The sequence below is a fragment of the Coregonus clupeaformis genome, unplaced genomic scaffold, assembly GCF_020615455.1.
Source record: "Coregonus clupeaformis isolate EN_2021a unplaced genomic scaffold, ASM2061545v1 scaf1320, whole genome shotgun sequence".
Taxonomy (NCBI): Eukaryota; Metazoa; Chordata; class Actinopteri; order Salmoniformes; family Salmonidae; genus Coregonus; species Coregonus clupeaformis.
In genome coordinates, this window is record NW_025534774.1 from 115,001 (window position 1) to 139,061 (window position 24,061).

At 39.8% G+C, this 24,061-nt stretch overlaps 6 non-coding genes and 2 pseudogenes across 6 annotated transcripts in view; all 8 read right to left on the reverse strand.

Moving 5' to 3' along the window:
* Window positions 1-116, reverse strand: part of LOC121562969 — a 119-nt gene extending 3 nt beyond the window's left edge. The window contains exon 1 of the ribosomal RNA XR_005999705.2: window positions 1-116. This exon is cut by the window's left edge and continues 3 nt beyond it. This is a non-coding gene — a ribosomal RNA (5S ribosomal RNA).
* A 1,161-nt stretch (window positions 117-1,277) lies between these two features.
* On the reverse strand, window positions 1,278-1,396 carry LOC121562958. Its single transcript, XR_005999694.2, has one exon. It is a non-coding gene; the product is annotated as a 5S ribosomal RNA (ribosomal RNA).
* Window positions 1,397-16,285: 14,889 nt separating this feature from the next.
* Window positions 16,286-16,404, reverse strand: LOC123486788. The gene has a single exon (XR_006659518.1). It is a non-coding gene; the product is annotated as a 5S ribosomal RNA (ribosomal RNA).
* Window positions 16,405-17,867: 1,463 nt separating this feature from the next.
* Window positions 17,868-17,981, reverse strand: LOC123486781 (annotated as a pseudogene).
* A 1,158-nt stretch (window positions 17,982-19,139) lies between these two features.
* Window positions 19,140-19,258, reverse strand: LOC123486789. Its single transcript, XR_006659519.1, has one exon. It is a non-coding gene; the product is annotated as a 5S ribosomal RNA (ribosomal RNA).
* Window positions 19,259-20,415: 1,157 nt separating this feature from the next.
* Window positions 20,416-20,534, reverse strand: LOC123486790. Its single transcript, XR_006659521.1, has one exon. It is a non-coding gene; the product is annotated as a 5S ribosomal RNA (ribosomal RNA).
* Window positions 20,535-22,097: 1,563 nt separating this feature from the next.
* Window positions 22,098-22,216, reverse strand: LOC123486813 (annotated as a pseudogene).
* A 1,156-nt stretch (window positions 22,217-23,372) lies between these two features.
* LOC121565870 lies at window positions 23,373-23,491 on the reverse strand. Its single transcript, XR_006000717.1, has one exon. It is a non-coding gene; the product is annotated as a 5S ribosomal RNA (ribosomal RNA).
* Window positions 23,492-24,061: the final 570 nt, after the last annotated feature.

Sequence of the window (24,061 nt, forward strand, 5' to 3'; positions counted from 1 at the left end):
TTACAGCACCTGGTATTCCCAGGCGGTCTCCCATCCAAGTACTAACCAGGCCCGACCCTGCTTAGCTTCCGAGATCAGACGAGATCGGGCGTATTCAGGCTGGTATGGCCGTAAGCGAGGGAACAACTCTTGGTACACTATATAAAGTCAATGTGTCACTCACTCTGAAAGGGACACAGAAACGTATCCACTTTGTGACACAAACTGAAGAAGCTCAACCCCTGCTTACATTTCCAATATATATATATATGATATATTTGAGTCTTGTTGGGGGGGAAGAGGGCATATCCTATGTTGATTTATGACAAGTTCATTGACTAGGGCCCTATAAAATAGGCGTTGCGGACCGAATCACGGAATCCAGACATTAAACCGAAATTCAACAATATTCAAACATTTATTGAACTTAGTAAGAAATCAACTAAATCTATTCAACTTGTTAGAAAACGCATTCATTTGCCCAAGTCAATCATAAGACATGAACAAAATGCATCAGTGATTCGTATTTCCATGAACTTTCTGAAACGGCACAGGAATGCCCCTGTCTGTGTGCATGTGTGCGGTGCGCGCGTATGTCTACACTTTGTGTAGCCGTTAGCGATGATGCTAATGATAACCTTCTTCTGGTAGGGAAGGAATGGCTTTCCCCAAAACCTTCGCAAGTAAATGTTAACTACAAAGTAGCCTATGCCTGCATGGCAGAATTATACCGTGATCATTTGCATCACTCCAGTTGCCATTTGTTCTACAGCAACACCGCTTAACCAAACAAAGGTCTCTTCCTGGTGCATGCTTGCATTTAAGGGTAACTACACCCCAACATCTAAATGTCTTACATTTTTCCCAGACCTCACAAATGGTCACCTGATAGGGTTTAAACATTGTTGTGGACATAGAACATCCAATTGTGCTGTTTTGCTATTAAAAAGGTGTACTTTTGAGAGCGAAAACCTGCCAAAACAGGGACAAACGGTCAACGGGGAAATCTAAACGGAGAAAAGGGAACTTGGGAATTAACGGAATCAGGCAAAACATTGAAGGGATTGTATAGTGCCCTAATGGACTACAGACATTGACTGTCTCCTAGACTAAAAACAAAGGCTGCATGTACTGCCTATATTTTGAGGGAAACGCACTGTCCATTATTTGATTTGATTTGATCAGGGCAGGGCAGCACACAAACTGCATTTAGTCCAATAACAATCCATGATATTATTAGGGTGATAAATAAAAAGCAGTTGCTCCATGACACAAGAGCACGCTCTACTGGGACAAAAAGCTTACAGCACCTGGTATTCCCAGGCGGTCTCCCATCCAAGTACTAACCAGGCCCGACCCTGCTTAGCTTCCAAGATCGGACTAGATCGGGCGTATTCAGGCTGGTATGGCCGTAAGCGAGGGAACAACTCTTGGTACACTATATAAAGTCAATGTGTCACTCACTCTGAAAGGGACACAGAAACGTATCCACTTTGTGACACAAACTGAAGAAGCTCAACCCCTGCTTACATTTCCAAATATATATATATATATTTGAGTCTTGTTGGGGGGGGAAGAGGGCATATCCTATGTTGATTTATGACAAGTTCATTGACTAGGGCCCTATAAAATAGGCGTTGCGGACCGAATCACGGAATCCAGACATTAAACCGAAATTCAACAATATTCAAACATTTATTGAACTTAGTAAGAAATCAACTAAATCTATTCAACTTGTTAGAAAACGCATTCATTTGCCCAAGTCAATCATAAGACATGAACAAAATGCATCAGTGATTCGTATTTCCATGAACTTTCTGAAACGGCACAGGAATGCCCCTGTCTGTGTGCATGTGTGCGGTGCGCGCGTATGTCTACACTTTGTGTAGCCGTTAGCGATGATGCTAATGATAACCTTCTTCTGGTAGGGAAGGAATGGCTTTCCCCAAAACCTTCGCAAGTAAATGTTAACTACAAAGTAGCCTATGCCTGCATGGCAGAATTATACCGTGATCATTTGCATCACTCCAGTTGCCATTTGTTCTACAGCAACACCGCTTAACCAAACAAAGGTCTCTTCCTGGTGCATGCTTGCATTTAAGGGTAACTACACCCCAACATCTAAATGTCTTACATTTTTCCCAGACCTCACAAATGGTCACCTGATAGGGTTTAAACATTGTTGTGGACATAGAACATCCAATTGTGCTGTTTTGCTATTAAAAAGGTGTACTTTTGAGAGCGAAAACCTGCCAAAACAGGGACAAACGGTCAACGGGGAAATCTAAACGGAGAAAAGGGAACTTGGGAATTAACGGAATCAGGCAAAACATTGAAGGGATTGTATAGTGCCCTAATGGACTACAGACATTGACTGTCTCCTAGACTAAAAACAAAGGCTGCATGTACTGCCTATATTTTGAGGGAAACGCACTGTCCATTATTTGATTTGATTTGATCAGGGCAGGGCAGCACACAAACTGCATTTAGTCCAATAACAATCCATGATATTATTAGGGTGATAAATAAAAAGCAGTTGCTCCATGACACAAGAGCACGCTCTACTGGGACAAAAAACTTACAGCACCTGGTATTCCCAGGCGGTCTCCCATCCAAGTACTAACCAGGCCCGACCCTGCTGAGCTTCCGAGATCGGACGAGATCGGGCGTATTTTTTATTTTTTTTATTTTTATTTTTTTTATTATCAAAAAATTCAATTTTTTACAATATTTACAGTACAATATTACAAAGAACAATACAGAAGACACTATCCTAACATAGGCAGGTGAACAATTCACCCCCTATCAAATCAAAGAACCCAAAGAAATAAAAATACAAAAAAAACTAGTATACAAAAAAACCCAGACATGACTAAGACATTTCAAAAATTATAAGTGATTCCTCCACCATCCACCTTTGCAATCAACCCACACCCCTCAACAAAATGTTCATCAAAATCTTCCATCCCATAATTAAACAACATATCCATGTGTTTACTAAACAGTGATATAAAAATACCCCACACCTTCACCCTCTTCCTGTCAAAAAAACCATAATTCCTCCTACAAAAAATAGCATACCTCACAAAACTCAAAACAATATTCAACAAGCACACATTAACACCATCACATTTACCAGACACTCCAAATAACACAAGTTCCTCCCACACATACTTTTTCAAGAAATCACCCCCCCAGTTTTTACTTAACATTTCCTTAACTTTACAAAAAATATATTTTAATTCCTCACATTCTATAAACAAATGCATAAGCGTTTCTGGGAAACATCCACATATATCGCATTCCCTTTTTACTTCACAATTAATTTGATGTAACACCACCTTTGTAAATATTCTATTGTGTCTTAACTTAAAATCATTATTTTCACACTCCTTACAATTATATTTTACATTTAAATTTTCCCATATCTTTTTTTCATTCAATTCTGGAAAAACTGTTTTCCAAAAATTTTCAGCAGCCGGCCTTCTTTAACATTTTCCTACCATTATTCTATACAATATTTTCACTGGTATAGTAGATAAATGTACTTTCTTCTCACTGCTACCAATGAACAAATTAGGAAATACAAACAGATTTTCTCTTTCAACCTCACTATTTATTAAATCCACCCATGCGCTTGGTATGCTATTCTTTATCTTGTCATACATATTATTCACTGTTCCCCTTCCCACCTCTTCATCCCATTCCTTGATAATATCAAAAATAGCTTCTTCAGGTAAAAACCCTGGAATTACCTCATAGGTATAATCTTTTATTTGTCGTAGACCTGCACTCCTAAATACTTTATTATACAAAACTTGTTCTTTGTTCTTGATTTTCTCATTCAGAAATATAGGTTGATTCATAATCAGGTCAATATGACCACATTCATAATATACATTAGGCAACAACTCTGCCCATGCATTTAGCACCTCTTTATAAAAATCTGGTACCTTTTCAAACATTTTCCTTTTAAGCCCCATCAATAAACCATTATCTCCACATCCACCACTCTCCTCTAAGTAGACCTTAAAGAAGTGTTTCCAGCCATAATCTTCACTGTCATACAAATATTTCTTTACTGTTTTTATCCTAATAGCTTTTCTTTTGACATCTAAATCTACAAGTTTTAAACCTCCATCCACATAGTCAGCTATCAATGTTTTCTGAGATATTCTAACACCTTTACCATCCCATATAAAATTAGACACCACCTTATTTAATTCATTTAGCACCCACTCAGGCATGTCCAGGACTCCCAAAACATACACAAATTTAGATAATACCAAAGCATTTGCAACAATTACTTTACCTTTTAACTTTAATTTTCTATTTTTCCAGAAATGTAACGTTAGCTTGACTTTATTAAGGATCCCAGTCCAAGTTATATCTTTTGCCTCTTTCTCCTTTACACCAATGTTTACTCCCAGCACTTTAATAAAATCCCTTGCTATCTTGAATGGAATCTCACACTTATTTGCATCGATATCCCCAACAAACATTATTTCAGTCTTCTCTATATTAACTTTAGCGCCCGATGCCTTACCATATATATCTATGATTCTCATAATGCTTCCAATGCTTCCTATATCTTTCACAGTGCAAGTAGTGTCATCAGCGTACTGATGTACAACACTGATACCACCACCTGGGATTCCGACACCCCTTACCTCTTTATTACTATTTATTAAAGTAGCTAACGGTTCTGTAGAAATACTGTACAACAGAGCTGACAAAGGACAGCCCTGCCTTACTGACCTCTCTACAGGAAAAGTATCTGTTAACACTCCGTTACATTTGACACAACTTTTAGCCCCGCTGTACAACAGGTTGATCCAAGATACAAACTTTGGCCCAAAACCAAACCTCTCCATAGTCTGTAATAGGAAGCTATGCTCCACTCTATCAAAGGCTTTGTTAAAATCCAAACTTAATACTATACCGCCTTCATTTTTCATTTGATTAACAACATCTCTAATTGTACAAATTACATCTGCAACATCTCTTCCAGGTATACCGTAGGCTTGTGTTGATGCAATAATACTCCCAATCACCTTTTTCATCCTATTCGCTAACACTTTAGTCAATATCTTATAATCCGAATTTAGAAGACTGATAGGCCTATAATTTTCTAACTTTAATCTACTGCCCCTATTCTTGAATAAAATCGTTAACATACCAGTTGACATAGACTCAGGGATTTCCTTATTCTCTTCCATATAATGAAACACCTTCCCTAAAATGGGTGCCAAAATATCTACAAAGACTTTATAGAACTCATTTGTTAAACCATCCAAACCCGGACTTTTATTGCCTTGAGTGTTAACAATTGCTTCCTTGATTTCCATAATCGAAATCTCTTCATCACACATCATTCTATCTACCTGAGATACTTTGGCACTAATTGTATCCAGCACTTTTTCAACACACACTTTATCTACATCATTCTTTTTGTAAAGATTTCTGTAAAAGGATTCAACTGTATCTAAGATCTCAACAAAATCGTTTACCTTTACACCTTTTTCATTTCCAACTCTACAATGTAACTCTTAGTTTGTTTTCTTTTTTCAAGCCCCAAAAAAAAGGATGTACATTTCTCTCCCTCCAAAGCGTACTGTGCCCTACTCCTAACAATAGCACCCAAACATTTCTTTTTTTCATAACGACCCAGCTCTGCATGGATTTTCAAATAGTTCACAACATCATAGTCCGGATCAGTATCAGCCTTTTCAAGTTCATGCAACATCCTATTTCTAAGCATTGTTTCCTTCTGCTTATCTAACCGGTTGTGATTTCTAGCATACCTAATACTCCTGTTTTTTTACTTTTCCTTTCACTTCCTCCCACCATAAACACACATTCTCTTTTAACAGTACATTAGACATTTCATCATTAATACATTCAACAATTTCATTTCTATATCCTTCCTCCTTTAACAGACTGGCATTTAAACACCAGACACCTCCCCCTCTCCTCTCCACACCAAAACCCAATTGAAATGACATTACTGCGTGATCACTATATGCTGTAAAGTTATATGACATCTTCTTAACATGCTGCACCAATTCTTGTTTTGCTAGACATAAATCAATTCTGCTTTGTTTTAATTCCTTTAGCACCACCTGCCTTCTAGAAAACACTCTTCTGTTTGGATTTTCAGCCCTCCATATATCTACTAGATTCTCCTCATTCATAAGTTTCCATAATGCATTTCTAGAAGAGTCATATCTGAATCTAGCACAACTAGAGGCATCCATTCTACTACACCTCACATTAAAGTCTCCTATCAATATACAGTTTTCTGAGCACAGTGTTTTTAAGTTGTGAAACATTTCTCTCCTTTCAGATTCAATGTTTGAAGCATAAACATTGATTAAACGAAAAACTACATTTTGCACTTCAAATTCAATTGCAATAAGTCTGCCATCATTGTCTGCATATATTTGTTTTACATTTTGAACCACATCGTTTTTTATCAAAATAGCCACACCACATGTTTTATCACTTCCATGACTACAAAAAATTAACTCAGACCATTTACTCTTAATCTCCTGTATTTTGGAATCTGTCCAATTGGTCTCTTGAAAACACAACATGTCTGCCTTAACAGACACTAAAACCTGCTCAAATTTGCTCATGTTTCTCAAACTGTTACCATTTAGGGATGCGACTGTAATCATTATTAATGTGTGCAGAGGTATAATCAGAGCAAAACAAGTCCTTTCAAAACCGACTTTTTCTTTTTTCCAAATCCCATCATCTCCCTAGTTTTCGACAATGACCTCTTATTTTTTGCAAACAACTGATGATCCTCACTATCTATTTCATCCTCCGTCTCCTGATTTGGAGCGGCAGGGAAGCCTTTTGAAAAGTGCGCTTTAACAGTGCCAGTGACTTCAGTGGACCCAGCTCGCTCTTTGGTGTCATTTTTACACACGCTTGAAACTGGCTCAGGCACCTGAGAAGCACCTTGCACCATCTCTACCTGTGTATGTATTTCACCCATCATGTGCTGCTGTTCCACCTTGTCAGCAGCAGAGACCAAAACTGCGTCTCGTGTTTTGCCAGAAGACATTACAGGCTCTTCAGGCATATCTGCCACTGTCTCTGAAGTCACACTCCCCATGTCACTCTCTTTTTCTCCCTCCATAAACACACTCCCCTCCTCTTCCTCAGAAGTGAGGTCCATTGTTTGCAAAAGTAAGTGATCTTTTCCCTTCTTACAGCTACATCTAACTTTCGGTCTGTCACACATTTCACACACATTACCTATGTTCAAACATTCTCTGGCATAATGCCCTTGTTCACTACATTTATGGCAAGTGAATTCTGGACATTCCTTAAGTATGTGCCCCGGCTGAATACATAGTCTACATACCTTCACTTGATTGTCATGGATTACACGAAAATATTCAAATCCCTCGACAGTGTTAAATTTGGTAGAATATGGCAAGGATTGCACATTGTCTGTGAACTTCACCTTGCAAAATCTCGTCCCGTCTACAATGTCTGTTCCTGGCCACATCCTCCTCTTGATTGGCGTGGTCGCCTTCACTTTCCAGCCTCTTAGTTTCTCATATATCTCCCCATCTGTAATGTATGCAGGCAAGTTCAAAAAGGACACCACAAGCTCATCGTTCCCTAGCTCTTTAGCCATGATTTGACAGTTCTTTATCTTTAGCCCGTCCATTAGTCTTTCTTTTCCCTTTACATGAGACATTGTTATTTCATACTTATTTCCGTCTCTCATTCTACATCCAAGTATTGTTCCACAAACTTCCCTTATTCCTCTCAGCAATTCCATCGTTGTTATTTTCCCTTCTCCAATTATTTCCACGTTCACCGTCAGTTCCTTCTCATACTTTCTTTTCTTCAGTTCTTCATTTGAAATTCTGATTTCACTGTTGTCCTTTCTCGTCGTCGTTTGTATTCTTGATGTTGACGCCATGTTGTCCATCCGGTTATTTTAATCAATATCCCCCAAACAGCTCACGCCGATGGGGGATAATAACAAAAAAGTTTCAAAGAAAATCAACTACAATCACACACAAACTTTCAAACTTATAAATCAAAAAAACCTCCAAACAAACGATATCCTCTCTCAAGCACTCAGACACCTGCCGCTCATCCACTTCCTGAAATTCCAAAAAGGGGCGTATTCAGGCTGGTATGGCCGTAAGCGAGGGAACAACTCTTGGAACACTATATAAAGTCAATGTGTCACTCACTCTGAAAGGGACACAGAAACGTATCCACTTTGTGACACAAACTGAAGAAGCTCAACCCCTGCTTACATTTCCAAATATATATATATATATTTGAGTCTTGTTGGGGGGGAAGAGGGCATATCCTATGTTGATTTATGACAAGTTCATTGACTAGGGCCCTATAAAATAGGCGTTGCGGACCGAATCACGGAATCCAGACATTAAACCGAAATTCAACAATATTCAAACATTTATTGAACTTAGTAAGAAATCAACTAAATCTATTCAACTTGTTAGAAAACGCATTCATTTGCCCAAGTCAATCATAAGACATGAACAAAATGCATCAGTGATTCGTATTTCCATGAACTTTCTGAAACGGCACAGGAATGCCCCTGTCTGTGTGCATGTGTGCGGTGCGCGCGCATGTCTACACTTTGTGTAGCCGTTAGCGATGATGCTAATGATAACCTTCTTCTGGTAGGGAAGGAATGGCTTTCCCCAAAACCTTCGCAAGTAAATGTTAACTACAAAGTAGCCTATGCCTGCATGGCAGAATTATACCGTGATCATTTGCATCACTCCAGTTGCCATTTGTTCTACAGCAACACCGCTTAACCAAACAAAGGTCTCTTCCTGGTGCATGCTTGCATTTAAGGGTAACTACACCCCAACATCTAAATGTCTTACATTTTTCCCAGACCTCACAAATGGTCACCTGATAGGGTTTAAACATTGTTGTGGACATAGAACATCCAATTGTGCTGTTTTGCTATTAAAAAGGTGTACTTTTGAGAGCGAAAACCTGCCAAAACAGGGACAAACGGTCAACGGGGAAATCTAAACGGAGAAAAGGGAACTTGGGAATTAACGGAATCAGGCAAAACATTGAAGGGATTGTATAGTGCCCTAATGGACTACAGACATTGACTGTCTCCTAGACTAAAAACAAAGGCTGCATGTACTGCCTATATTTTGAGGGAAACGCACTGTCCATTATTTGATTTGATTTGATCAGGGCAGGGCAGCACACAAACTGCATTTAGTCCAATAACAATCCATGATATTATTAGGGTGATAAATAAAAAGCAGTTGCTCCATGACACAAGAGCACGCTCTACTGGGACAAAAGCTTACAGCACCTGGTATTCCCAGGCGGTCTCCCATCCAAGTACTAACCAGGCCCGACCCTGCTTAGCTTCCGAGACGGACGAGATCGGGCGTATTTTTTTTTCTTTTTTATTATCAAAAATTCAATTTTTTTACAATATTTACAGTACAATATTACAATGAACAATACAGCAGACACTATCCTAACATAGGCAGGTGAACAATTCACCCTATCAAATCAAAGAACCCAAAGAAATAAAAATACAGAAAAAACTCAGACATGAAAGACATAACAAAATCCACCCACAAAATAAAATAGGCAGATAAAAGCCACCCCTATCAAAAATAAACAAAAAATATTCAAAATAATTCTAAAAAATAATCTAATATAGACATTAGACATACTCCATTTCAGAAGTTAACCCTAACTCCCCCTCCTCCCTCCTCCATAGACACTAAAGTACTCCCCTTTATAAACATACTTTCAAATTTCTCTAGTTTTGCATTATACATTAAATCCACCTGCTTTCTTAAACCTGCTTTAAAGATTACCCAGACATTCACCTTTTTCCCTTCAAAATGTTTCATATTCCTTCTACAGTAAATTGCATACCTCACAAAACTCAACACAATATTCAACAGGTACACATTCACACCCAAACATTTCCCCATTACTCCAAATAATATTAACCTATCCCATACAAAACTTTCTAAAAACTCTTTTCTCCAGTGCCTCCACAGTAAAATTTTTACTTCCTTAAAAAAACCTGTCAGACTTGGACATTCAACAAATAAATGCAACAAAGACTCTGGCTTCATCATACACACATCACATTCCCGCCTTACATCGCGGTTTATCTGATGTAAAATAATATTTGTGTATATACGATTATGCCGTATCATAAAATCCATGTTCTCACAATTTCGTTTATTCCCAAACAAAACCAAATTCTCCCACATCAAAGAAACATCCAAATCAATAAACATTTTTTTCCACATCCTCTCAGCCGCAGGCCTCACACACACAGACTTCAACATACACTTGTACAATCTTTTCTGTGTTACTTTTGATAAAACTTGTTTCCCCGATCCTTTACCCACATAGAGACTTGGCAGCACATACAAGTCCTCATATTCCCCCTCCCCATTTATCACTTTTATCCACTCACCCGGAATGCATAATTTAATTCTTTCGTATATCTGCAATACTAATTTTCTCTCCACTGTATCATCAAACTCCCACACAGTATCCAGAATTGCCTGCCCCCTTAAAAACCCCGGTATAACCTCGTAAAGAAAATCTTTTACCAATATTAACCCAGCCTTCATGAACATTTTGTTGTACAGCACCTTCCCACCACTCTCTATTTTCGGATTCAAAAACACAGGCTGATTAAATATGTTGTCCTTATTTGTACATGTGTACTCAATCTTAGGAAGAAATTCCCCCCATGCCAAGAACACCTCTTTATAGAACTCAGGCAAACCCTCCAACATATCCTTCTTCCATGACATCAATAATCCACTTTCTTCACAACCCCCACTTCTGTACAAAAAATGTTTAAAAAACCTTTTCCATCCATAATCTACCTCCCCATATAAGTATTTTTGCACAGTTTTTATTCTCATTGCTTTTCTCTTCACATCCAAATCCACCAATTTCAACCCCCCATCCTTTAAATCCGAGATAAGAGTTGCCCTTGCAATCCTAGTCCCCTTCCCCTCCCATAGGAAATCTGTAACCAAACCATTGAATTCTTTTTAACACCCATTGTGGCATATCCAACGAACCTAGAACATAGATACATTTGGATGCCACCAAAGAATTAATCACCACCACCTTCCCCCTCAAGAACAGTTTTCTTGCCTTCCAATAGGATAGAGTATGTTTTATTTTATTCAAAACCCCAGTCCATGTCTCATCTCTCGTCCCTTCTTTATCCACCCCCAAAACCACCCCTAAAGTCTTTATATAACCTTCAGCCTTTTTGAAAGGGAATCCACAGTCCACTTTTTTCATCTATCCCCACATACATTATTTCAGATTTTTCAACATTAAGTTTTGCCCCTGATGCCTTGCCATATACCTCAAAACACTCCATTACATTCTTCACACTTTCAACATCTATCACAGTACATGTAGTATCATCCGCATATTGCTGTATAACACTCTCCCCCCATCCGGTATCCGTATACCTCGAATTAATTTGTTTGCTTTAATCATTGCTGCAAGCGGCTCCACCGATAAACTATAAAGAGCAGCTGATAACGGACATCCCTGCCTAACAGATCTCTCCAGAGGAAAAGAATCTGTTAAAATCCCATTACATTTTACTCTGCTCCTTGCATATCCATTCAGTAGTCTAATCCAACCTATCATTCTTTCACCAAACCCAAATTTCCCAAGTGTACGCAGTAAAAAGGAATGATCAACTCTATCAAAAGCCTTATTTAGATCCAAACTCATCACAAACCCCCCTTCCTCCCCCATATGCTTTATCACATCCCTTATTGTTCCCACTGTGTCAGAAATATCCCTCCCTGGTACACTATATCCTTGTGTCTCTGCTATTACTCCTCCCATAACTTTTTTAACTCTATTAGCTAAGACCTTGGCTAAGATCTTATAATCACAATTTAAAAGTGTCAACGGTCGATAATTATCCAAATTTTCACGACTCCCTTTATTTTTATACAATATGGTTAAAACTCCTGTGGCCAGCGAATCTGGCACCACTTGAGTCTTTTCAATATATTCATACAGTTTTCTTAAAATTGGAGCCAACAAATCTGCAAAAGATTTATAAAATTCCGCAGTTAGGCCATCAGACCCCGGACTCCTATTGCAATTAGCATCTAATATGGCTTCCTTAATGTCAGTTAGACTCATATCTTCATCACACATGTTTTTTTCTCCTTCTGTTATCTTAGTATCCACGTGTTCAAGCACCTTATCCATACAGGCTTCATTAACCTCTTCTTTTTTAAATAAGCATTCATAATATCTCTCGACCGTATCCAGAATCCCCACCAAATCATTAACCTTTTCCCCTTTATCATTAATTAACTCCGTAATATAAATCTTCTCTTGTCTTCTTTTTTCTAAATTCAAGAAAAATGAAGTACATCTTTCCCCCTCTATCGCATATTGCACTCTACTCCTTACAATCGCCGCATTGCATTTCTTCTTCTCATATTCATCAAGTGCATCCTTAGCCAGTAAATAATCCTCCACCCCATGACCTTCATCCTTTTCTATACACTCAAGTTCATGTTTAACCTTCTTACGTAGTTCCCTTTCCTTCTTTTTCAAAAAATAATTCCTCTTAACAGCATATTTTATAGTCAATTCCTTACATTTGGTTTTCAGCCCCTCCCACCACAACCCCATATTCACCTCCATTAACTGTTGTCTTTTGGCCTTCCCAATACATTCTGATATCATCTCAATATAATTTTCCTCCTCTAGCAAGCTATTATTTAAACACCACAGCCCACCAGATTTAGTATGTGTCCTTACTCCACAAGAAAATACCACCGCCGCATGATCACTAAAAGCTGTAAAAACATACTTAATTTCTTTCATAAAATTCCTTAAACCCTCATTTACTAAAACCAGATCTATTCGCGTCTGTTTCAACTCCCCTAAAACCACCTGCCTTCTAGAAATTCCTCTCTTGTTCGGATTCTCCTCCCTCCATATATCAATCAAACTGTTTTCAAACATAATCTTCCTTAAGACCCCCCTAGATACGTCATTTCTAAAAATAGCTCCCCTTTTCATATCTAATCTATTCATTTTAACATTAAAATCCCCTACTAAAATACAGTTACCCTTGCACCATTTCCCTAATTCTAAAAATAAATTCTTTTCGCTCTATCTCATTATTCGGCGCATAAATATTTATAATCCTAAAAACCCTATTCATATATTCAAAATCCAAAATTAAAATCCTCCCATTATTATCATTATATATCTTCTTCACATTTTCTACTACATCCTTCCTTAATAAAATTGCGACCCCACTTGAATTTCCCCTGCCATTGTTAACATAAATAAAATCCCTCCATATTTGTTTTACTTCTAAAACACATGCATTATCCCAGTGCGTCTCTTGAATACATAAAATATCTGAATTCTTCATTTGTACTATTCTATTAAATTTTCCCATTGTTCTCAAACCATTTGCATTTATTGACATTATATTTACCATTCTAATAAATAATAGAATAATAAAATATAATTTCATTATCCTCTACCTGTTATCCAGTTTCTTTCCTCTTCCACCCTTTCTCTCCCCCTCTTCCCCCCGCTTTCCTCTTCCTGTATCCTTCCCTCGTTCTTTCAATCTTTTCTCCATCATCCGTGTCCGATATCTCCTCCAAGTCCATGTTATCCATCCAACTCAACTTCTTGTCACCCTCATCCGTTGTGCTCCCCATTTTCATCTCCGTCTCTGGTATTGTCATCGTTGTGCTCCCCGTGTTCATCTCCGTCTCATGTATAGCCGTCGTTGTCGTTTCTGTTATTGTTCTCAAACTCGAACCCCTCTCCATTTCTTCACCCCCCGAGGTACTTGTTAGTACTGTGCTATCCCCCAAAACCTGTGAGTCCCCCGTGCTTCCCCCCAGTCCACTCCCCCCCTCCTCCTGAAAACTCCCTCTTCTTATTTCTGAGTCCATACTACTCCCAATTTCATTCATCTTCTGGTCCTTCTCCCTTCTTCCTTCCTCCGTCTCTCCACTCTCCACCACGTCCTCTCCTCCATCTTCTTCTCCTTCTTGCGACAATACAACTGCTTCCTCGAATAGTGCTTGACTCCCCTCTTCATCCTTATCCTCTCCACAGTTGCACTCCGCCAATCTCTTTCTGCATCCACCACAGAAATTCCTTTCCCTCTCTCCAACACATTCTCTCACATAGTGTCCTTGCTTGCCACATTTGAAACACTTAAATTCAGGGCAGTCTTTAACTATGTGCCCGGGTTGAATACACAACCGACACACTCTGACCTGCTTGTCATGAAGGACCCTAAAATATTCTGCTCCCTCCAACGTCTCAATTCTTGTAGAGTAAGGCAATGATGTCACTTTTTCTGTGAACTTGACTTTGCAATAACGTGTCCCATCAGCCACCTCCGTTCCTGGCCAAACTCTCCTCCTTATCTCCGATACGGCTTCCACTCCCCATCTAATCAGCTTGTCCAGTATCTCACTATCTTCTACATATACTGGGAGATTCATAAAAGACACCACCAATTCCTTCACATTAACGTCTCTCGCCACAATCCTGGTGTCCTTTATCCGTATTCCATCCATTAACCGTTCTTTTCCTTTTCCGTTTCTCATCGTAATTTCATACTTCTTTTCTCCTTTCATTCGGCATCCCACCACCTCTCCACACGCCTCCTTAATTGCTCGTAGTAGTTCCATTGTCGTCACTTTGTCTTCTCCTTCCAACTCAATTGCCACCGTGTATTCTTTGCCATATTTCCTTCCTTCTTTATCTTCATTTTTCTTCCGTTTCGCCTTTTCGTTGTCTTTGTCCATTCCGTTTGTCATTTCCATGTTGTCCGTCATAGTGATTCAAAAAAAGAATCCGAAAAGAAAAACTCTCCCCAAGCAGCAAAACTGCAAGGGGGGAAGACTAACCAAACTTAAAACTATTCAACTGCAAGAACAAACAAAAAAATATTTCGAAATCCAAATAATTAACAAAAATAGCTCTCGAGCAAACACTCTTCAGCAAACACTCACTCACAGCTCAAACCTCGCACCTGTCGTCACTTCTCCAATCAGGATGGGCGTATTCAGGCTGGTATGGCCGTAAGCGAGGGAACAACTCTTGGTACACTATATAAAGTCAATGTGTCACTCACTCTGAAAGGGACAGAAACGTATCCACTTTGTGACACAAACTGAAGAAGCTCAACCCCTGCTTACATTTCCAATATATATATATATATATATTTGAGTCTTGTTGGGGGGGAAGAGGGCATATCCTATGTTGATTTATGACAAGTTCATTGACTAGGGCCCTATAAAATAGGCGTTGCGGACCGAATCACGGAATCCAGACATTAAACCGAAATTCAACAATATTCAAACATTTATTGAACTTAGTAAGAAATCAACTAAATCTATTCAACTTGTTAGAAAACGCATTCATTTGCCCAAGTCAATCATAAGACATGAACAAAATGCATCAGTGATTCGTATTTCCATGAACTTTCTGAAACGGCACAGGAATGCCCCTGTCTGTGTGCATGTGTGCGGTGCGCGCGTATGTCTACACTTTGTGTAGCCGTTAGCGATGATGCTAATGATAACCTTCTTCTGGTAGGGAAGGAATGGCTTTCCCCAAAACCTTCGCAAGTAAATGTTAACTACAAAGTAGCCTATGCCTGCCTGGCAGAATTATACCGTGATCATTTGCATCACTCCAGTTGCCATTTGTTCTACAGCAACACCGCTTAACCAAACAAAGGTCTCTTCCTGGTGCATGCTTGCATTTAAGGGTAACTACACCCCAACATCTAAATGTCTTACATTTTTCCCAGACCTCACAAATGGTCACCTGATAGGGTTTAAACATTGTTGTGGACATAGAACATCCAATTGTGCTGTTTTGCTATTAAAAAGGTGTACTTTTGAGAGCGAAAACCTGCCAAAACAGGGACAAACGGTCAACGGGGAAATCTAAACGGAGAAAAGGGAACTTGGGAATTAACGGAATCAGGCAAAACATTGAAGGGATTGTATAGTGCCCTAATGGACTACAGACATTGACTGTCTCCTAGACTAAAAACAAAGGCTGCATGTACTGCCTATATTTTGAGGGAAACGCACTGTCCATTATTTGATTTGATTTGATCAGGGCAGGGCAGCACACAAACTGCATTTAGTCCAATAACAATCCATGATATTATTAGGGTGATAAATAAAAAGCAGTTGCTCCATGACACAAGAGCACGCTCTACTGGGACAAAAGCTTACAGCACCTGGTATTCCCAGGCGGTCTCCCATCAAAGTACTAACCAGGCCCGACCCTGCTTAGCTTCCGAGATCGGACGAGATCGGGCGTATTCAGGCTGGTATGGCCGTAAGCGAGGGAAAAACTCTTGGTACACTATATAAAGTCAATGTGTCACTCACTCTGAAAGGGACACAGAAACGTATCCACTTTGTGACACAAACTGAAGAAGCTCAACCCCTGCTTACATTTCCAATATATATATATATATATATTTGAGTCTTGTTGGGGGGGAAGAGGGCATATCCTATGTTGATTTATGACAAGTTCATTGACTAGGGCCCTATAAAATAGGCGTTGCGGACCGAATCACGGAATCCAGACATTAAACCGAAATTCAACAATATTCAAACATTTATTGAACTTAGTAAGAAATCAACTAAATCTATTCAACTTGTTAGAAAACGCATTCATTTGCCCAAGTCAATCATAAGACATGAACAAAATGCATCAGTGATTCGTATTTCCATGAACTTTCTGAAACGGCACAGGAATGCCCCTGTCTGTGTGCATGTGTGCGGTGCGCGCGTATGTCTACACTTTGTGTAGCCGTTAGCGATGATGCTAATGATAACCTTCTTCTGGTAGGGAAGGAATGGCTTTCCCCAAAACCTTCGCAAGTAAATGTTAACTACAAAGTAGCCTATGCCTGCATGGCAGAATTATACCGTGATCATTTGCATCACTCCAGTTGCCATTTGTTCTACAGCAACACCGCTTAACCAAACAAAGGTCTCTTCCTGGTGCATGCTTGCATTTAAGGGTAACTACACCCCAACATCTAAATGTCTTACATTTTTCCCAGACCTCACAAATGGTCACCTGATAGGGTTTAAACATTGTTGTGGACATAGAACATCCAATTGTGCTGTTTTGCTATTAAAAAGGTGTACTTTTGAGAGCGAAAACCTGCCAAAACAGGGACAAACGGTCAACGGGGAAATCTAAACGGAGAAAAGGGAACTTGGGAATTAACGGAATCAGGCAAAACATTGAAGGGATTGTATAGTGCCCTAATGGACTACAGACATTGACTGTCTCCTAGACTAAAAACAAAGGCTGCATGTACTGCCTATATTTTGAGGGAAACGCACTGTCCATTATTTGATTTGATTTGATCAGGGCAGGGCAGCACACAAACTGCATTTAGTCCAATAACAATCCATGATATTATTAGGGTGATAAATAAAAAGCAGTTGCTCCATGACACAAGAGCACGCTCTACTGGGACAAAAGCTTACAGCACCTGGTATTCCCAGGCGGTCTCCCATCCAAGTACTAACCAGGCCCGACCCTGCTTAGCTTCCGAGATCGGACGAGACGTATTTAATTACAGAATAAGCTTCATATTTCACATCACATCTTCAACTACAGCATAAATAGCTTCATATTATATTTTTCATAAGCTTCATTTTAATATATTACAGATTTTTACATATCAAATATTTCACATCACATCTTCACATCTCATAGCTCAAGCATTTCATATCAGCTTCATATTTCAATTTCACATCTCAGCCAACGAATCCCGTCATATAACTTTACAGCAACTGGTATTCCAAGGTGGTCCCCATCCAAGTACCAGCCCTAAACCTGCTTAGCTTCCGAGATCGGACGAGATCGGGCGTATTCAGGCTGGTATGGCCGTAAGCGAGGGAACAACTCTTGGTACACTATATAAAGTCAATGTGTCACTCACTCTGAAAGGGACACAGAAACGTATCCACTTTGTGACACAAACTGAAGAAGCTCAACCCCTGCTTACATTTCCAAATATATATATATATATATTTGAGTCTTGTTGGGGGGGAAGAGGGCATATCCTATGTTGATTTATGACAAGTTCATTGACTAGGGCCCTATAAAATAGGCGTTGCGGACCGAATCACGGAATCCAGACATTAAACCGAAATTCAACAATATTCAAACATTTATTGAACTTAGTAAGAAATCAACTAAATCTATTCAACTTGTTAGAAAACGCATTCATTTGCCCAAGTCAATCATAAGACATGAACAAAATGCATCAGTGATTCGTATTTCCATGAACTTTCTGAAACGGCACAGGAATGCCCCTGTCTGTGTGCATGTGTGCGGTGCGCGCGTATGTCTACACTTTGTGTAGCCGTTAGCGATGATGCTAATGATAACCTTCTTCTGGTAGGGAAGGAATGGCTTTCCCCAAAACCTTCGCAAGTAAATGTTAACTACAAAGTAGCCTATGCCTGCATGGCAGAATTATACCGTGATCATTTGCATCACTCCAGTTGCCATTTGTTCTACAGCAACACCGCTTAACCAAACAAAGGTCTCTTCCTGGTGCATGCTTGCATTTAAGGGTAACTACACCCCAACATCTAAATGTCTTACATTTTTCCCAGACCTCACAAATGGTCACCTGATAGGGTTTAAACATTGTTGTGGACATAGAACATCCAATTGTGCTGTTTTGCTATTAAAAAGGTGTACTTTTGAGAGCGAAAACCTGCCAAAACAGGGACAAACGGTCAACGGGGAAATCTAAACGGAGAAAAGGGAACTTGGGAATTAACGGAATCAGGCAAAACATTGAAGGGATTGTATAGTGCCCTAATGGACTACAGACATTGACTGTCTCCTAGACTAAAAACAAAGGCTGCATGTACTGCCTATATTTTGAGGGAAACGCACTGTCCATTATTTGATTTGATTTGATCAGGGCAGGGCAGCACACAAACTGCATTTAGTCCAATAACAATCCATGATATTATTAGGGTGATAAATAAAAAGCAGTTGCTCCATGACACAAGAGCACGCTCTACTGGGACAAAAGCTTACAGCACCTGGTATTCCCAGGCGGTCTCCCATCAAAGTACTAACCAGGCCCGACCCTGCTTAGCTTCCGAGATCGGACGAGATCGGGCGTATTCAGGCTGGTATGGCCGTAAGCGAGGGAACAAACTCTTGGTACACTATATAAAGTCAATGTGTCACTCACTCTGAAAGGGACACAGAAACGTATCCACTTTGTGACACAAACTGAAGAAGCTCAACCCCTGCTTACATTTCCAATATATATATATATATATTTGAGTCTTGTTGGGGGGAAGAGGGCATATCCTATGTTGATTTATGACAAGTTCATTGACTAGGGCCCTATAAAATAGGCGTTGCGGACCGAATCACGGAATCCAGACATTAAACCGAAATTCAACAATATTCAAACATTTATTGAACTTAGTAAGAAATCAACTAAATCTATTCAACTTGTTAGAAAACGCATTCATTTGCCCAAGTCAATCATAAGACATGAACAAAATGCATCAGTGATTCGTATTTCCATGAACTTTCTGAAACGGCACAGGAATGCCCCTGTCTGTGTGCATGTGTGCGGTGCGCGCGTATGTCTACACTTTGTGTAGCCGTTAGCGATGATGCTAATGATAACCTTCTTCTGGTAGGGAAGGAATGGCTTTCCCCAAAACCTTCGCAAGTAAATGTTAACTACAAAGTAGCCTATGCCTGCCTGGCAGAATTATACCGTGATCATTTGCATCACTCCAGTTGCCATTTGTTCTACAGCAACACCGCTTAACCAAACAAAGGTCTCTTCCTGGTGCATGCTTGCATTTAAGGGTAACTACACCCCAACATCTAAATGTCTTACATTTTTCCCAGACCTCACAAATGGTCACCTGATAGGGTTTAAACATTGTTGTGGACATAGAACATCCAATTGTGCTGTTTTGCTATTAAAAAGGTGTACTTTTGAGAGCGAAAACCTGCCAAAACAGGGACAAACGGTCAACGGGGAAATCTAAACGGAGAAAAGGGAACTTGGGAATTAACGGAATCAGGCAAAACATTGAAGGGATTGTATAGTGCCCTAATGGACTACAGACATTGACTGTCTCCTAGACTAAAAACAAAGGCTGCATGTACTGCCTATATTTTGAGGGAAACGCACTGTCCATTATTTGATTTGATTTGATCAGGGCAGGGCAGCACACAAACTGCATTTAGTCCAATAACAATACATGATATTATTAGGGTGATAAATAAAAAGCAGTTGCTCCATGACACAAGAGCACGCTCTACTGGGACAAAAGCTTACAGCACCTGGTATTCCCAGGCGGTCTCCCATCCAAGTACTAACCAGGCCCGACCCTGCTTAGCTTCCGAGATCGGACGAGATCGGGCGTATTCAGGCTGGTATGGCCGTAAGCGAGGGAACAACTCTTGGTACACTATATAAAGTCAATGTGTCACTCACTCTGAAAGGGACACAGAAACGTATCCACTTTGTGACACAAACTGAAGAAGCTCAACCCCTGCTTACATTTCCAATATATATATATATATATATTTGAGTCTTGTTGGGGGGGGAAGAGGGCATATCCTATGTTGATTTATGACAAGTTCATTGACTAGGGCCCTATAAAATAGGCGTTGCGGACCGAATCACGGAATCCAGACATTAAACCGAAATTCAACAATATTCAAACATTTATTGAACTTAGTAAGAAATCAACTAAATCTATTCAACTTGTTAGAAAACGCATTCATTTGCCCAAGTCAATCATAAGACATGAACAAAATGCATCAGTGATTCGTATTTCCATGAACTTTCTGAAACGGCACAGGAATGCCCCTGTCTGTGTGCATGTGTGCGGTGCGCGCGTATGTCTACACTTTGTGTAGCCGTTAGCGATGATGCTAATGATAACCTTCTTCTGGTAGGGAAGGAATGGCTTTCCCCAAAACCTTCGCAAGTAAATGTTAACTACAAAGTAGCCTATGCCTGCATGGCAGAATTATACCGTGATCATTTGCATCACTCCAGTTGCCATTTGTTCTACAGCAACACCGCTTAACCAAACAAAGGTCTCTTCCTGGTGCATGCTTGCATTTAAGGGTAACTACACCCCAACATCTAAATGTCTTACATTTTTCCCAGACCTCACAAATGGTCACCTGATAGGGTTTAAACATTGTTGTGGACATAGAACATCCAATTGTGCTGTTTTGCTATTAAAAAGGTGTACTTTTGAGAGCGAAAACCTGCCAAAACAGGGACAAACGGTCAACGGGGAAATCTAAACGGAGAAAAGGGAACTTGGGAATTAACGGAATCAGGCAAAACATTGAAGGGATTGTATAGTGCCCTAATGGACTACAGACATTGACTGTCTCCTAGACTAAAAACAAAGGCTGCATGTACTGCCTATATTTTGAGGGAAACGCACTGTCCATTATTTGATTTGATTTGATCAGGGCAGGGCAGCACACAAACTGCATTTAGTCCAATAACAATACATGATATTATTAGGGTGATAAATAAAAAGCAGTTGCTCCATGACACAAGAGCACGCTCTACTGGGACAAAAAGCTTACAGCACCTGGTATTCCCAGGCGGTCTCCCATCCAAGTACTAACCAGGCCCGACCCTGCTTAGCTTCCGAGATCGGACGAGATCGGGCGTATTTTTTTTTTTTTTTTTAAAGAATTAACCCATCATAGCTTTTTTACAGCTTATATTTTTTTACACATCATAGCTTCATATTTCACATCACATCTTCACAGCTTATTTTTACATATCATAGCTTCATATTTCACATCTCATAGCTTCACAGCTTATTTTTACATATCATAGCTTCATATTTCACATCACATCTTCACATCTCATAGCTTCACAGCTTATTTTTTTCCATATCATAGCTTCATATTTCACATCTTCACATCTCAGCCTATAACGCAGATTATCAGTCCACGTCATAGCTTCTTACATGCTTTTACAGCAACTGGTATTCCAAGGTGGTCCCCCATCCAAGTACTAACCAGCCCTAAACCTGCTTAGCTTCCGAGATCTGACGAGATCGGGCGTATTCAGGCTGGTATGGCCGTAAGCAAGGGAACAACTCTTGGTACACAATATAAAGTCAATGTGTCACTCACTCTGAAAGGGACAGAAACGTATCCACTTTGTGACACAAACTGAAGAAGCTCAACCCCTGCTTACATTTCCAATATATATATATATATATTTGAGTCTTGTTGGGGGGGAAGAGGGCATATCCTATGTTGATTTATGACAAGTTCATTGACTAGGGCCCTATAAAATAGGCGTTGCGGACCGAATCACGGAATCCAGACATTAAACCGAAATTCAACAATATTCAAACATTTATTGAACTTAGTAAGAAATCAACTAAATCTATTCAACTTGTTAGAAAACGCATTCATTTGCCCAAGTCAATCATAAGACATGAACAAAATGCATCAGTGATTCGTATTTCCATGAACTTTCTGAAACGGCACAGGAATGCCCCTGTCTGTGTGCATGTGTGCGGTGCGCGCGTATGTCTACACTTTGTGTAGCCGTTAGCGATGATGCTAATGATAACCTTCTTCTGGTAGGGAAGGAATGGCTTTCCCCAAAACCTTCGCAAGTAAATGTTAACTACAAAGTAGCCTATGCCTGCCTGGCAGAATTATACCGTGATCATTTGCATCACTCCAGTTGCCATTTGTTCTACAGCAACACCGCTTAACCAAACAAAGGTCTCTTCCTGGTGCATGCTTGCATTTAAGGGTAACTACACCCCAACATCTAAATGTCTTACATTTTTCCCAGACCTCACAAATGGTCACCTGATAGGGTTTAAACATTGTTGTGGACATAGAACATCCAATTGTGCTGTTTTGCTATTAAAAAGGTGTACTTTTGAGAGCGAAAACCTGCCAAAACAGGGACAAACGGTCAACGGGGAAATCTAAACGGAGAAAAGGGAACTTGGGAATTAACGGAATCAGGCAAAACATTGAAGGGATTGTATAGTGCCCTAATGGACTACAGACATTGACTGTCTCCTAGACTAAAAACAAAGGCTGCATGTACTGCCTATATTTTGAGGGAAACGCACTGTCCATTATTTGATTTGATTTGATCAGGGCAGGGCAGCACACAAACTGCATTTAGTCCAATAACAATCCATGATATTATTAGGGTGATAAATAAAAAGCAGTTGCTCCATGACACAAGAGCACGCTCTACTGGGACAAAAAGCTTACAGCACCTGGTATTCCCAGGCGGTCTCCCATCCAAGTACTAACCAGGCCCGACCCTGCTTAGCTTCCGAGATCGGACGAGATCGGGCGTATTCAGGCTGGTATGGCCGTAAGCGAGGGAACAACTCTTGGTACACTATATAAAGTCAATGTGTCACTCACTCTGAAAGGGACACAGAAACGTATCCACTTTGTGACACAAACTGAAGAAGCTCAACCCCTGCTTACATTTCCAAATATATATATATATATATTTGAGTCTTGTTGGGGGGGAAGAGGGCATATCCTATGTTGATTTATGACAAGTTCATTGACTAGGGCCCTATAAAATAGGCGTTGCGGACCGAATCACGGAATCCAGACATTAAACCGAAATTCAACAATATTCAAACATTTATTGAACTTAGTAAGAAATCAACTAAATCTATTCAACTTGTTAGAAAACGCATTCATTTGCCCAAGTCAATCATAAGACATGAACAAAATGCATCAGTGATTCGTATTTCCATGAACTTTCTGAAACGGCACAGGAATGCCCCTGTCTGTGTGCATGTGTGCGGTGCGCGCGTATGTCTACACTTTGTGTAGCCGTTAGCGATGATGCTAATGATAACCTTCTTCTGGTAGGGAAGGAATGGCTTTCCCCAAAACCTTCGCAAGTAAATGTTAACTACAAAGTAGCCTA